The sequence below is a fragment of the Oncorhynchus mykiss genome, chromosome 19 (assembly GCF_057628025.1).
Source record: "Oncorhynchus mykiss isolate SJ-2025 chromosome 19, ASM5762802v1, whole genome shotgun sequence".
Classification (NCBI taxonomy): domain Eukaryota; kingdom Metazoa; phylum Chordata; class Actinopteri; order Salmoniformes; family Salmonidae; genus Oncorhynchus; species Oncorhynchus mykiss.
Genome location: NC_143040.1, coordinates 75531615 through 75539297, shown reverse-complemented (window position 1 = coordinate 75539297; position 7683 = coordinate 75531615).

Here is a 7683-nt window from a genome sequence, read left to right as displayed (position 1 = left end):
AAAAAGATAACATCCCTGGTCATCCCTACTGTCTCTGATCTGGAGGACACTAAACAGAGAACATCCCTGGTCATCCCTACTGTATCTGATCTGCAGGACTCACTAAACAGAGAACATCCCTGGTCATCCCTACTGTCTCTGATCTGGAGGACTCACAATACAGAGAACATCCCTGGTCATCCCTACTGCCTCTGATCTGGTGGACTCACTAAACAGAGAACATCCCTGGTCATCCCTACTGCCTCTGATCTGGAGGACTCACTAAACAGAGAACATCCCTGGTCGTCCCTACTGCCTCTGATCTGGAGGACTCACTAAACAGAGAACATCCCTGGTCATCTCTACTGCCTCTGATCTGGAGGACTCACTAAACAGAGAACATCCCTTGTCATCTATACTGCCTCTGATCTGGAGGACTCACTAAACAGAGAACATCCCTGGTCATCCCTACTGCCTCTGATCTGGAGGACTCACTAAACAGAGAACATCCCTGGTCATCCATACTGCCTCTGATCTGGCGGACTCACTATACAGAGAACATCCCTGGTCATCCCTACTGCCTCTGATCTGGAGGACTCACTAAACAGAGAACATCCCTGGTCATCCCTACTGCCTCTGATCTGGTGGACTCACTAAACAGAGAACATCCCTGGTCATCCCTACTGCCTCTGATCTGGAGGACTCACTAAACAGAGAACATCCCTGGTCATCCCTACAGCCTCTGATCTGGAGGACTCACTAAACAGAGAACATCCCTGGTCATCCCTACTGCCTCTGATCTGGAGGACTCACTAAACAGAGAACATCCCTGGTCATCCCTACAGCCTCTGATCTGGAGGACTCACTAAACAGAGAACATCCCTGGTCGTCCCTACTGCCTCTGATCTGGAGGACTCGCTAAAAAGAGAATATCCCTTGTCGTCCCTACTGCCTCTGATCTGTCAGACTCACTAAACAGAGAACATCCCTGGTCATCCCTACTGCCTCAAATCTGGAGGACTCACTAAAAAGATAACATCCCTGGTCATCCCTACTGTCTCTGATCTGGAGGACACTAAACAGAGAACATCCCTGGTCATCCCTACTGTATCTGATCTGCAGGACTCACTAAACAGAGAACATCCCTGGTCATCCCTACTGTCTCTGATCTGGAGGACTCACTAAACAGAGAACATCCCTGGTCATCCCTACAGCTTCTGATCTGGAGGACTCACTAAACAGAGAACATCCCTGGTCATCCCTACTGCCTCTGATCTGGAGGACTCACTAAACAGAGAACATCCCTGGTCATCCTTACTGTCTCTGATCTGGAGGACTCACTAAACAGAGAACATCCCTGGTCATCCCTACTGCTTCTGATCTGGAGGACTCACTAAACAGAGAACATCCCTGGTCATCCCTACTGCCTCTGATCTGGTGGACTCACTAAACAGAGAACATCCCTGGTCATCTCTACTGCCTCTGATCTGGAGGACTCACTAAACAGAGAACATCCCTGGTCATCCCTACAGCCTCTGATCTGGAGGACTCACTAAACAGAGAAAATCCCTGGTCATCCCTACAGCCTCTGATCTGGAGGACTCACTAAACAGAGAACATCCTTGGTCATCCCTACTGCCTCTGATCTGGAGGACTCACTAACCAGAGAACATCCCTGGTCATCCCTATTGCCTCTGATCTGGTGGACTCACTAAACAGAGAACATCCCTGGTCATCCCTACTGCCTCTGATCTGGAGGACTCACTAAACAGAGAAGATCCCTGGTCATCCCTACAGCCTCTGATCTGGAGGACTCACTAAACAGAGAACATCCCTGGTCATCCCTACTGCCTCTGATCTGGAGGACTCACTAAACAGAGAACATCCCTGGTCGTCCCTACAGCCTCTGATCTGGAGGACTCATTAAACAGAGAACATCCCTGGTCGTCCCTACTGCCTCTGTTCTGGAGGACTCACTAAAAAGAGAACATCCCTGGTCGTCCCTACTGCCTCTGATCTGTCAGACTCACTAAACAGAGAACATCCCTGGTCGTCCCTACAGCCTCTGATCTGGAGGACTCATTAAACAGAGAACATCCCTGGTCGTCCCTGCTGCCTCTGTTCTGGAGGACTCACTAAAAAGAGAACATCCCTGGTCGTCCCTACTGCCTCTGATCTGTCAGACTCACTAAACAGAGAACATCCCTGGTCATCCCTACTGCCTCTGATCTGGAGGACTCACTAAACAGAGAACATCCCTGGTCATCCCTACTGTCTCTGATCTGGAGGACTCACTAAACAGAGAACATCCCTGGTCATCCCTACAGCTTCTGATCTGGAGGACTCACTAAACAGAGAACATCCCTGGTCATCCCTACTGTCTCTGATCTGGAGGACTCACTAAACAGAGAACATCCCTGGTCATCCCTAAAGCTTGTGATCTGGAGGACTCACTAAACAGAGAACATCTCTGGTCATCCCTACTGCCTCTGATCTGGAGGACTCACTAAACAGAGAACATCCCTGGTCATCCCTACTGCCTCTGATCTGGAGGACACTAAACAGAGAACATCCCTGGTCATCCCTACTGTATCTGATCTGCAGGACTCACTAAACAGAGAACATCCCTGGTCATCCCTACTGTCTCTGATCTGGAGGACTCACTAAACAGAGAACATCCCTGGTCATCCCTACAGCTTCTGATCTGGAGGACTCACTAAACAGAGAACATCCCTGGTCATCCCTACTGCCTCTGATCTGGAGGACTCACTAAACAGAGAACATCCCTGGTCATCCTTACTGTCTCTGATCTGGAGGACTCACTAAACAGAGAACATCCCTGGTCATCCCTACTGCTTCTGATCTGGAGGACTCACTAAACAGAGAACATCCCTGGTCATCCCTACTGCCTCTGATCTGGTGGACTCACTAAACAGAGAACATCCCTGGTCATCTCTACTGCCTCTGATCTGGAGGACTCACTAAACAGAGAACATCCCTGGTCATCCCTACAGCCTCTGATCTGGAGGACTCACTAAACAGAGAAAATCCCTGGTCATCCCTACAGCCTCTGATCTGGAGGACCCACTAAACAGAGAACATCCCTGGTCATCCCTACTGCCTCTGATCTGGAGGACTCACTAACCAGAGAACATCCCTGGTCATCCCTATTGCCTCTGATCTGGTGGACTCACTAAACAGAGAACATCCCTGGTCATCCCTACTGCCTCTGATCTGGAGGACTCACTAAACAGAGAACATCCCTGGTCATCCCTACTGCCTCTGATCTGGAGGACTCACTAAACAGAGAACATCCCTGGTCGTCCCTACAGCCTCTGATCTGGAGGACTCATTAAACAGAGAACATCCCTGGTCGTCCCTACTGCCTCTGTTCTGGAGGACTCACTAAAAAGAGAACATCCCTGGTCGTCCCTACTGCCTCTGATCTGTCAGACTCACTAAACAGAGAACATCCCTGGTCGTCCCTACAGCCTCTTATCTGGAGGACTCATTAAACAGAGAACATCCCTGGTCGTCCCTACTGCCTCTGTTCTGGAGGACTCACTAAAAAGAGAACATCCCTGGTCGTCCCTACTGCCTCTGATCTGTCAGACTCACTAAACAGAGAACATCCCTGGTCATCCCTACTGCCTCTGATCTGGAGGACTCACTAAACAGAGAACATCCCTGGTCATCCCTACTGTCTCTGATCTGGAGGACTCACTAAACAGAGAACATCCCTGGTCATCCCTACAGCTTCTGATCTGGAGGACTCACTAAACAGAGAACATCCCTGGTCATCCCTACTGTCTCTGATCTGGAGGACTCACTAAACAGAGAACATCCCTGGTCATCCCTAAAGCTTGTGATCTGGAGGACTCACTAAACAGAGAACATCTCTGGTCATCCCTACTGCCTCTGATCTGGAGGACTCACTAAACAGAGAACATCCCTGGTCATCCCTACTGCCTCTGATCTGGAGGTCTCACTAAACAGAGAACATCCCTGGTCATCCCTACTGCCTCTGATCTGGAGGACTCACTAAACAGAGAACATGCCTGGTCATCCCTACTGTCTCTGATCTGGTGGACTCACTACACAGAGAACATCCCTGGTCATCCCTACTGCCTCTGATCTGGAGGACTCACTAAACAGAGAACATCCCTGGTCATCCCTACTGCCTCTGATCTGGTGGACTCACTAAACAGAGAACATCCCTGGTCATCCCTACTGTCTCTGATCTGGAGGACTCACTAAACAGAGAACATCCCTGGTCATCCCTACTTTATCTGATCTGGAGGACTCACTAAACAGAGAACATCCCTGGTCATCCCTACTGTCTCTGATCTGGAGGACTCACTAAACAGAGAACATCCCTGGTCGTCCCTACAGCCTCTGATCTGGAGGACTCACTAAACAGAGAACATCCCTGGTCGTCCCTACTGCCTCTGTTCTGGAGGACTCACTAAAAAGAGAACATCCCTGGTCGTCCCTACTGCCTCTGATCTGTCAGACTCACTAAACAGAGAACATCCCTGGTCATCCCTACTGCCTCTGATCTGGAGGACTCACTAAACAGAGAACATCCCTGGTCATCCCTACTGCCTCTGATCTGGTGGACTCACTAAACAGAGAACATCCCTGGTCATCCCTACTGTCTCTGATCTGGAGGACTCACTAAACAGAGAACATCCCTGGTCATCCCTACTTTATCTGATCTGGAGGACTCACTAAACAGAGAACATCCCTGGTCATCCCTACTGTCTCTGATCTGGAGGACTCACTAAACAGAGAACATCCCTGGTCATCCCTACAGCTTCTGATCTGGAGGACTCACTAAACAGAGAACATCCCTGGTCATCCCTACTGTCTCTGATCTGGAGGACTCACTAAACAGAGAACATCCCTGGTCATCCCTACAGCTTGTGATCTGGAGGACTCACTAAACAGAGAACATCCCTGGTCATCCCTACTGCCTCTGATCTGGAGGACTCACTAAACAGAGAAAATCCCTGGTCATCCCTACAGCCTCTGATCTGGAGGACTCACTAAACAGAGAACATCCCTGGTCGTCCCTACTGCCTCTGATCTGTCAGACTCACTAAACAGAGAACATCCCTGGTCGTCCCTACAGCCTCTGATCTGGAGGACTCATTAAACAGAGAACATCCCTGGTCGTCCCTACTGCCTCTGTTCTGGAGGACTCACTAAAAAGAGAACATCCCTGGTCGTCCCTACTGCCTCTGATCTGTCAGACTCACTAAACAGAGAACATCCCTGGTCATCCCTACTGCCTCTGATCTGGAGGACTCACTAAACAGAGAACATCCCTGGTCATCCCTACTGTCTCTGATCTGGAGGACTCACTAAACAGAGAACATCCCTGGTCATCCCTACAGCTTCTGATCTGGAGGACTCACTAAACAGAGAACATCCCTGGTCATCCCTACTGTCTCTGATCTGGAGGACTCACTAAACAGAGAACATCCCTGGTCATCCCTAAAGCTTGTGATCTGGAGGACTCACTAAACAGAGAACATCTCTGGTCATCCCTACTGCCTCTGATCTGGAGGACTCACTAAACAGAGAACATCCCTGGTCATCCCTATTGCCTCTGATCTGGAGGACTCACTAAACAGAGAACATCCCTGGTCATCCCTACTGCCTCTGATCTGGAGGACTCACTAAACAGAGAACATGCCTGGTCATCCCTACTGTCTCTGATCTGGTGGACTCACTACACAGAGAACATCCCTGGTCATCCCTACTGCCTCTGATCTGGAGGACTCACTAAACAGAGAACATCCCTGGTCATCCCTACTGCCTCTGATCTGGTGGACTCACTAAACAGAGAACATCCCTGGTCATCCCTACTGTCTCTGATCTGGAGGACTCACTAAACAGAGAACATCCCTGGTCATCCCTACTTTATCTGATCTGGAGGACTCACTAAACAGAGAACATCCCTGGTCATCCCTAATGTCTCTGATCTGGAGGACTCACTAAACAGAGAACATCCCTGGTCGTCCCTACAGCCTCTGATCTGGAGGACTCACTAAACAGAGAACATCCCTGGTCGTCCCTACTGCCTCTGTTCTGGAGGACTCACTAAAAAGAGAACATCCCTGGTCGTCCCTACTGCCTCTGATCTGTCAGACTCACTAAACAGAGAACATCCCTGGTCATCCCTACTGCCTCTGATCTGGAGGACTCACTAAACAGAGAACATCCCTGGTCATCCCTACTGCCTTTGATCTGGTGGACTCACTAAACAGAGAACATCCCTGGTCATCCCTACTGTCTCTGATCTGGAGGACTCACTAAACAGAGAACATCCCTGGTCATCCCTACTTTATCTGATCTGGAGGACTCACTAAACAGAGAACATCCCTGGTCATCCCTACTGTCTCTGATCTGGAGGACTCACTAAACAGAGAACATCCCTGGTCATCCCTACAGCTTCTGATCTGGAGGACTCACTAAACAGAGAACATCCCTGGTCATCCCTACTGTCTCTGATCTGGAGGACTCACTAAACAGAGAACATCCCTGGTCATCCCTACAGCTTGTGATCTGGAGGACTCACTAAACAGAGAACATCCCTGGTCATCCCTACTGCCTCTGATCTGGAGGACTCACTAAACAGAGAACATCCCTGGTCATCCCTACTGCCTCCAATCTGGAGGACTCACTAAACAGAGAACATCCCTGGTCATCCCTACAGCCTCTGATCTGGAGGACTCACTAAACAGAGAAAATCCCTGGTCATCCCTACAGCCTCTGATCTGGAGGACCCACTAAACAGAGAACATCCCTGGTCATCCCTACTGCCTCTGATCTGGAGGACTCACTAACCAGAGAACATCCCTGGTCATCCCTATTGCCTCTGATCTGGTGGACTCACTAAACAGAGAACATCCCTGGTCATCCCTACTGCCTCTGATCTGGAGGACTCACTAAACAGAGAACATCCCTGGTCATCCCTACTGCCTCTGATCTGGAGGACTCACTAAACAGAGAACATCCCTGGTCGTCCCTACAGCCTCTGATCTGGAGGACTCATTAAACAGAGAACATCCCTGGTCGTCCCTACTGCCTCTGTTCTGGAGGACTCACTAAAAAGAGAACATCCCTGGTCGTCCCTACTGCCTCTGATCTGTCAGACTCACTAAACAGAGAACATCCCTGGTCGTCCCTACAGCCTCTTATCTGGAGGACTCATTAAACAGAGAACATCCCTGGTCGTCCCTACTGCCTCTGTTCTGGAGGACTCACTAAAAAGAGAACATCCCTGGTCGTCCCTACTGCCTCTGATCTGTCAGACTCACTAAACAGAGAACATCCCTGGTCATCCCTACTGCCTCTGATCTGGAGGACTCACTAAACAGAGAACATCCCTGGTCATCCCTACTGTCTCTGATCTGGAGGACTCACTAAACAGAGAACATCCCTGGTCATCCCTACAGCTTCTGATCTGGAGGACTCACTAAACAGAGAACATCCCTGGTCATCCCTACTGTCTCTGATCTGGAGGACTCACTAAACAGAGAACATCCCTGGTCATCCCTAAAGCTTGTGATCTGGAGGACTCACTAAACAGAGAACATCTCTGGTCATCCCTACTGCCTCTGATCTGGAGGACTCACTAAACAGAGAACATCCCTGGTCATCCCTACTGCCTCTGATCTGGAGGTCTCACTAAAC